The sequence below is a fragment of the Bos mutus genome, chromosome 13 (genome assembly GCF_027580195.1).
Source record: "Bos mutus isolate GX-2022 chromosome 13, NWIPB_WYAK_1.1, whole genome shotgun sequence".
Classification (NCBI taxonomy): Eukaryota; Metazoa; Chordata; class Mammalia; order Artiodactyla; family Bovidae; genus Bos; species Bos mutus.
In genome coordinates, this window is record NC_091629.1 from 68129198 (window position 1) to 68136863 (window position 7666).

The 7666-nt window shown below is 40.9% G+C and overlaps 1 pseudogene; it reads left to right on the plus strand.

Annotated features, from left to right (window-relative positions):
• Positions 1-688: 688 nt before the first annotated feature.
• Positions 689-4611, plus strand: LOC102265322 (mitotic checkpoint serine/threonine-protein kinase BUB1-like; annotated as a pseudogene).
• The last annotated feature ends 3055 nt before the right edge of the window (positions 4612-7666 follow it).

Here is a 7666-nt window from a genome sequence, read left to right on the forward strand (position 1 = left end):
GTCACAGGGATCTTTAAGGCCACATAGATTTCAGTCCTTGGGGAAAACATGTTTTCAGGACCCCCACTTCTCATCCTCTCCAGCAGAGGTGGACTAGGACACACACTTCCCTCTCCCTCTTCTGTGTCCCATAGCCTTCAGTCATGTGGACTTTCTGTCCCTATGTTGACACTTCATAAGTGTCCATAACTCTGCTGGAGTTGTGGGTGCTGCCCAGGAGAATCCGGTAACTAATGATTCAGAACAAAGCTTTGAATTTTCACAAACCAACTCCATTTGCATTTTTGTAACCTCTGAAGGTATGATATTGGTCATCCCTCCCAAAATACATATTATATGCATGCATGTATTATTTATTTCTATTTTGTTACCGGTGAAATTAAAAGAATGTAAAATGAGTCATAATGGGAAAGCTGAAGAACAATAAAGAAATGGAGCCCTTGTGGGATAATCCACAGCATTCTGTGCTTTCATACTGATGTTCCAAATAGACTCAATACTTATGTGCCTTTTAATTGTTTTTTTTTTTTTTTTTTTTTTTTGCCATTTTTACCTGTTAATGCTGAGAAACTGAAGGACATTTTAAACTTAAACTTTGAAACTAAGCTACTTCAGCCAATTCCTTTCAAACACATTTCAAAAATGAAGCTGAGCAGTTGAAACTGCTGCTGGCCTGGGTCCTCTCACCATGGATAACCCGGAAAATGTTTTTCAGATGTTTGAAGCCCATATGCAGAGCTACAAGGGCGATGACCCACTTGGTTAATGGGAAAGTTACATGGGATGAGTAGAAGAGAATTTTCCTGAGAATAAAGAATACTTCAGTTCAGTTGCTCAGTCATGTCTGACTCTTTCAGACCCCATGGACTGCAGCATGCCAAGCCTCCCAGTCCATCACCAATTCCTGAAGTTTACTCAAACTCATGTCCATTGAGTCAGTGATACCGTCCAACCATCTTATCCAACCATTCTCCTCCCGCCTTCAATCTTTCCCAGCATCAGGGTCTTTTCAAATGAGTCAATTCTTTGCATCAGGTGGCCAAAGTATTGGAGCTTCAGCTTCAGTCCTTCCGATGAATACTCAGGACCAATTTCCTTTAGGATTGACTGGTTGGATCTCCTTGCAGTCCAAGAGACTCTCAAGAGTCTTCTCCAACACCAGAGTTCGAAAGCATCAATTCTTCAGTGCTCAGCTTCCTTTATAGTCCAACTCTTGCATCCACATGACTACTGGAAAAACCATAACCTTGACTAGACAGACCTTTGTTAGCAAAGTAATGTCTCTGCTTTTTAATATGCTGTCAGTTCAGTTCAGTTGCTCAGTCGTGTCTGACTCTTTGCAACCCCATGAACTGCAGCACGCCAGTTCTCCCTGTCCATCACCAACTCCCGGAGTTCACCCAAACCCATGTCCATTGTGTTGGTGATGCCATCCAACCATCTAATCCTCTGTCATCTCCTTCTCCTCCTGCCCTCAATCTTTTCCCAGCATCAGGTTTTTTCCAATGAGTCAGCTCTTTGCATGAGGTAGCCAAAGTATTGGAGTTTCAGCTTCAACATCAGTCCTTCCAATGAACACCCAGGACTGATCTCCTTTAGGATGAACTGGTTGGATCTCCTTGCAGTCCAAGGGACTCTCAAGAGTCTTCTCCAACATCACAGTTCAAAAGCATCAATTCTTCGGCACTCAGCTTTCTTTACAGTCCAACTCTGACATCCATACAAGACTACTGGAAAAACCATAGCCTTGACTAGATGGACCTTTGTTGGCAAAGTAATGTCTCTGCTTTTTAATATGCTGTCTAGGTTGGTCATAACTTTCCTTCCAAGGAGTAAGTGTCTTTTAATTTCATGGCTGCAATCACCAACTGCAGTGATTTTGGAACCCCAAAATAATAAAGTCTGTCACTGTTTCCATTGTTTCCCCATCTATTTGCTATGAAATGATGGGACCAGATGCCATGGTCTTAGTTTTCCTAATGTTGAGTTTTAAGCCAACTTTTTAACTCTCCTCTTTCACCTTCATCAAGAGGCTCTTTAGTTCTCCTTCACTTTCTGCCATAAGTGTGGTGTTATCTGTATATCTGAGGTACTGATATTTTTCCCAGCAATCTTGATTCCAGCTTGGGCTTCATCCAGTCCAGCATTTCTCATGATGTACTTTGCATATAAGTTAAAATAAGCAGGGTGACAATATACAGCCTGACATACTCCTTTCCCAGTTTGGAACCCATCTGTTGTTCCATGTCCAGTTCTAACTGTTGCTTCTTGACCTGTGTACAGATTTCTCAGGAGGCAGGTCAGGTGCTCTGGTATTCCCATCTCTTGAAGAATTTTCCACAGTTTGTTGTGAACAAATTCATCAGAGCATCTAATGAAGGAATTTTTAGATAAGAAGTGATATCACAATGACCCAAGGTTCATCAATTATTGTTTAAAATTTGCTGAGTGCAATAGTGACCATCACCAGTTTTTGAGTTTCTGTACAACCAGGGGAGCAGAACCTGGTCAGCTCCTCTGTCAAACCTAGGGAGCTACTGCAACAACAGTACAGGATGTTTCAGACACACCTCACTGAAACCATTTGCCAACTCCAGCAAGAACTTCAGAACCTCTGCTGGATGCTCAGATTTTAAATCAAAGGTAACTCAAAATCAAATCCAGGGAATAGCCTGCATTTCTAAGAATCAGAGTCCACAACTTTCTGGAGAAACACCTGCAGCTGGTGATAAAGGGTCGAACATGGAACAAAGGGTGATCATGATTTCTAAATCAGGATATTCTGCACACCCATCTAAGCTTATGACAAAGCTTATGTTCAGCAATTTGTCATGTATTGCAAGGAGAAGCTTATTCGCCGAGAATTGGAGTTTTCTTTCAAAGAGCTGAGAGCCCAGAAATACAATCTATGGAGAAAGCATGAACAATGGGTAAATGAAGAGAGACATTATATGAAAAGGAAAGAAGCAAATGCTTTTGATGAACAACTATTAAAACAGAAAATGGATGAGCTTCATAAGAAGTTACACCAAGTAGCAGAGATGTCTCATGAGAACCTGCCCTCTTCCCAGGGGATGTCTTAGGTCAGTCCAGCATGTTTGGGGCCACACACAGACTCCCAGCAGGAACTAAGAGCTCTGAGTCTTCCAGCCATCCCTCAGCAGACCTCGAAGAATGTGGACAAGAAACCCAGAGAGGCAACTTCTGTTCCTGTCATGGCAAGTGCTGTCACCACTGCTCTGTTGTTCCCAGCCATCAACCAGAGTGTAGCTTGCCTGGCTCCTTTGGCAGGCCAGCCAGTGATGGACACCATGTTTTCAGGGGTCAGCAAAGATGCCAGGTGTGTGAACAAAAGTACTCATGAATTCAGGCTACACAGTGGAGCAGAGGTCAAAGGAGGTGTGAAACACAGAAGTTATTAACACAAGTTCCTTTCACACAACTCCAAACATATCACTGGCACTCATTCAGGCAACACTATCCAAAGTGTAGCCATCACCCACCGTGCACACAAAGTAAGCTCTTGGTTTCATCGTGAATATGTTTCAGGCTCCTACAGTTCCTGATATTTCTGATGACAAAGAGGAATGGCCATCTCTAGGTCAAAATGAAGATGCGTTTGAAACCAAGTTTCAAAAAAATGTAACATCTTCTGGGGCTTGGGGAGTCAGTAAGATCATCTCTTCTTTGTCATCTGCTTTTCCTGTATTTGAAGATGAAACAAAGAAAAGTATGGATTACCACAGCCAAAAAATAAACTTGCAGGAGCCAGGACTTTGGAGAACGTTCCATGAGCTGGTTTCCTACAAAACCAAATGAAGTGCCTCACACTGATGAGTTTCTGGATGATTCAGCTGTGGGGGGTGTCCACTGCAACAAAAGCCTGGCACCCAGCCCCAAGAGCCCAGGAGACTTTAGGTTCGCCATGCAGCTCGCATCTATGCCCTTCCACAGGCTTCCCGTGGACTCCATGCACCCACTGGAAGATAAAGAAAATATGGTAGCACACCAGCACACCCATGTGGCTTTGGATTCTTTCAAAAGAAACAAGGTGGAACCCTTGAAAGAGAAAGTTCAGTCCAATTGAAGAGATAAGTCGAGACTTAGTGTGCCCCACAGATGTCCATTCTGCGTCCTTGCTCCGTCTGGGCCAGCTTGCTGCAGCCATGCTGACCAGCAAGGCAGAGTGGCACCCCCTGACTTTGCCATTGCAGAGGATCCGTCAGAAGCCAGCGCTGGGCTCCAGGCTGAATTGATGCAGGCTGGCTTGCTTGGGAATGTAGACACTCCAAACTTCACTGTTGAGAGAATTCCTGAGATGAGGAGTTGATTCTCAAACTTTTAGCTGGGCTTTCTAAACCAGTGAGTTCCTATCCAAATACTTATGAATGGACATGTAAGCTTCCAGCCATCAAGCCCAAGACTGAATTCCAATTAGGCTCATTGCTGGTCTATGTTGATCACCTTCTTGGAGAAGGGGCTTTTGCCCAAGTCTATGAAGTTACCCATGGAGATGTGAACAATAGCAAAAATAAGGAGAAATTTGTTCTATATCTGTACAATATAGAAGTGAATTTTAGAAAAAAAGTTAAGCTGATGCAAGTATGTTAAATGGAGAACACTCCTGAACTCCAGGTGTGCACGCTCTCCAAAACAATGCCATCCAGATTCCAAATGTCGAGGGCCCTCAATGTGAATAGGGAGCAAAAAAAAAAAAATCCATCTTACAAAGGAAATTGAGCATCCTACATTGGTTCAATGAAGTGGTGGACCAACTGCACATTCCAGAAGGAGAATTGCTTTCTGCTGTCCTCAAGCAGTGGAGGGAGGAAGAATACATTACAATAGATGGCATTTACTCTGTATATGACTGAATTAAGAATTCTGTACATTGATGTATTACTAACCACTGAATAGGGGGAAATCAGACTCAGTTAACAGTCCCCTTCCTCTCTTGTAATCAACACTGCAGCACTGCCCTGTCTTTAGGAGAAGTATCTCACTGGTGTGAAGCAATGCCACCTTCCTCCACTGCGACCTCACAGACGCTCCCTGTAACACAGACCCAGAGCTGTGGGCATCTTGGACTCAGTAAGATTTTGCTTGTTTCTGTGGTTTGTGTCATGGACTGTTCAAGTGTGTGTGTCCTCCCTGCCTCCCTGGAAGCCATGACCACAGCTGGTCTTTCCCTGTCTCTGGGTGGATGGGCTCAACGGTCATGGAGGACTGGGTATATTTTAAACGTCCAGCTGACTCCTGGATGTTGGCTGGTGGACCCCAAATACACCTTGAAAATGCCGAGGCTAGCATTTTGACATTCAGCTTTAGAAAATGAGCAAACTCTCAGAGACCAAAAAATGACTTTTGATTGGAAAGTACCCAATGACTTTGGAGGTGGAAAATAGGAGGTGGTGGAAGCTGACAAAATGAGTCTGAATTCATTTGAAAGATTGAATGCAAGAGAGAAGTCAAGAAATGCTCTAGAAATTGAGAGAGAGACATAGGCCCCTCCCATCCTTCTCCCATTTAAACATAAAATTATTGAAATTGAAGCTGTGATTTTGGTACAAGAATAGACAGATCCATGAAACAGAGTGGAGATTTAAGTAAAAATTTGTCTCTATTCAGCATATATTAAAAGTATTGTTATAATCAGCATAACATATGTTCAGCTGCTATAACAAAGAGCCCCCCCTCCCCGCAGTAAGGCACTCAAATGCAAAACAGATTTTTTTCCCTCCAACTGATAATAGCCTAGAAGTGGGTGTAGGGGTCCAGGGTGGTCATAGGCAGCTCTGCTTCATGTGGTCATCCAGAAACCCAGTTATATCCATCTTATTGTGCTATCACCCCTGGGAAACATCCTCACCCAAGTGGTCAAAGCTGACTCACCAGCACAAGTCTATATTTAAGACTCTGGGAAGGGGAGTAAGAGTGGAGGGGAAATGGGGCTTCCCTGGTGGTTCAGTGGTAAAAATAAATCCACCTGCCAATGTGGGAGACAGATTCAATCCATGATCCAAGAAGATCCCACAAAACAATTTAAAAGAAAAGAGTGGAGGGGAAGGTCAAAGAATTGAAAAACTTCTGAGCACACAGAGATTTGTACACAAATGTTCAGAGCAGCATTATTCATAGTAGCCAAAAATCAGAAACTTGAATTTTCAGACTCAAGTTTTTGGACATCAGTCCATCAACTGATGAATGGATAAAGTGTGGTATACCCATACAATGAAATATTATTCAGCAATTAAAGAAAATAAAATACTGATACATGCTGATATGGATGAATCTTGAAAACATTATGCTAAGTGAAGGAAACTAGACACAAAGGTCAGATATACTATGATTCCATTTATATGAAATGTCCACATTAGGCAAATCTGAAGAGACTGGGAGTATTGTAATTAGCAGTTGTTTAGGGCCAGGATGGGGAGCAGTAATAGGAAGTCACTGCTAAGGGATGCAGAGTTTCCCTTTGGAATTATGAATATGTTCTAAAATTAGATAGTGGTGATGGTTCACAACCCTGAATACATTAAAAACCACTGACTTGTATACTTAACTTTTTCTAAACTTTTATTTTTTGGCAGCATGTGGCATCTTAACTCCCCAACCAGGGATCAAACCTGTGGTCCTGCCATGGGAGCACAGAGTCTTAACCACTGGACACCAGGAAAATTGCCTATACACTTTAAAAGGGCAAGTTTTATAGTATGTGAATTGTACCTCAAATCAAGCTGTTAAAAACTTACAGTACAGTTGGACCCTCTTATCCTACTCTATGTGTGACAATTCCAGTATTTCAAGGATTTAAACAAAAAACTAGAAAATTTGAAATTAATATTTATACAAGCTTGAGGAGAGAAAGGATTTCTTAAATATGATGCCATAGGAAGAAATAATCAACTAAGAATTATTTAATTACAAATTTTTAAGTGTACTTCAAAAAGTTTACAAAGAAAAAGAGCAAGTGAGAAGATGAGAAATATATATGCAGAATAAATGATTTTGAAGAAAGAATATACTTATACATATCCAACTGTCATAAATCAAATGGCCAATAAACATTAAAATGCTAAAATTAAACCAAGAAATGCAAATTAAATAGTGGAAAGAAAATTATGGTTATTCACTGGCAAATATTGAAAGATAGCACCAGTATTTCTCTCTGTGCTGAAGGGAACTCTTAGCCATTATGAATAGACATGTTCATTGCTACAATATTTCTGATGGCAGTTTGGAAATAAATATCAAATTTGTTTAAAACTTTTGACCCAGCAATTTTACCTGAAGGAATTCATCTGTAAGAAAGAAAGATTTGCCCCAAAATCAAGGTACAGGGTATTAACCACAATATTGTTTAAATATTTTTAAAAATTAAAATAATTTTCATGTTATCATGTAAATTTACATTTAAATTATAATACATCCTTAAATTAAAATACTATACAGGCATTTTGTGTCTTAAAGACTTAAATATTTAAGACATAACACCATAAGACTCCTAGAAAAGAACATAGATAGGCAAAACATTCTTCGAGACATAAATTGTACCAGTGTTTTCTTAGGTCAATCTGCCAAAGCAATAGAAATAAAAACAAATATAAACAGATGGGACCTAATCAAACTTACAAGCTTTTGTACAGCAAAGGAAACCATAAAC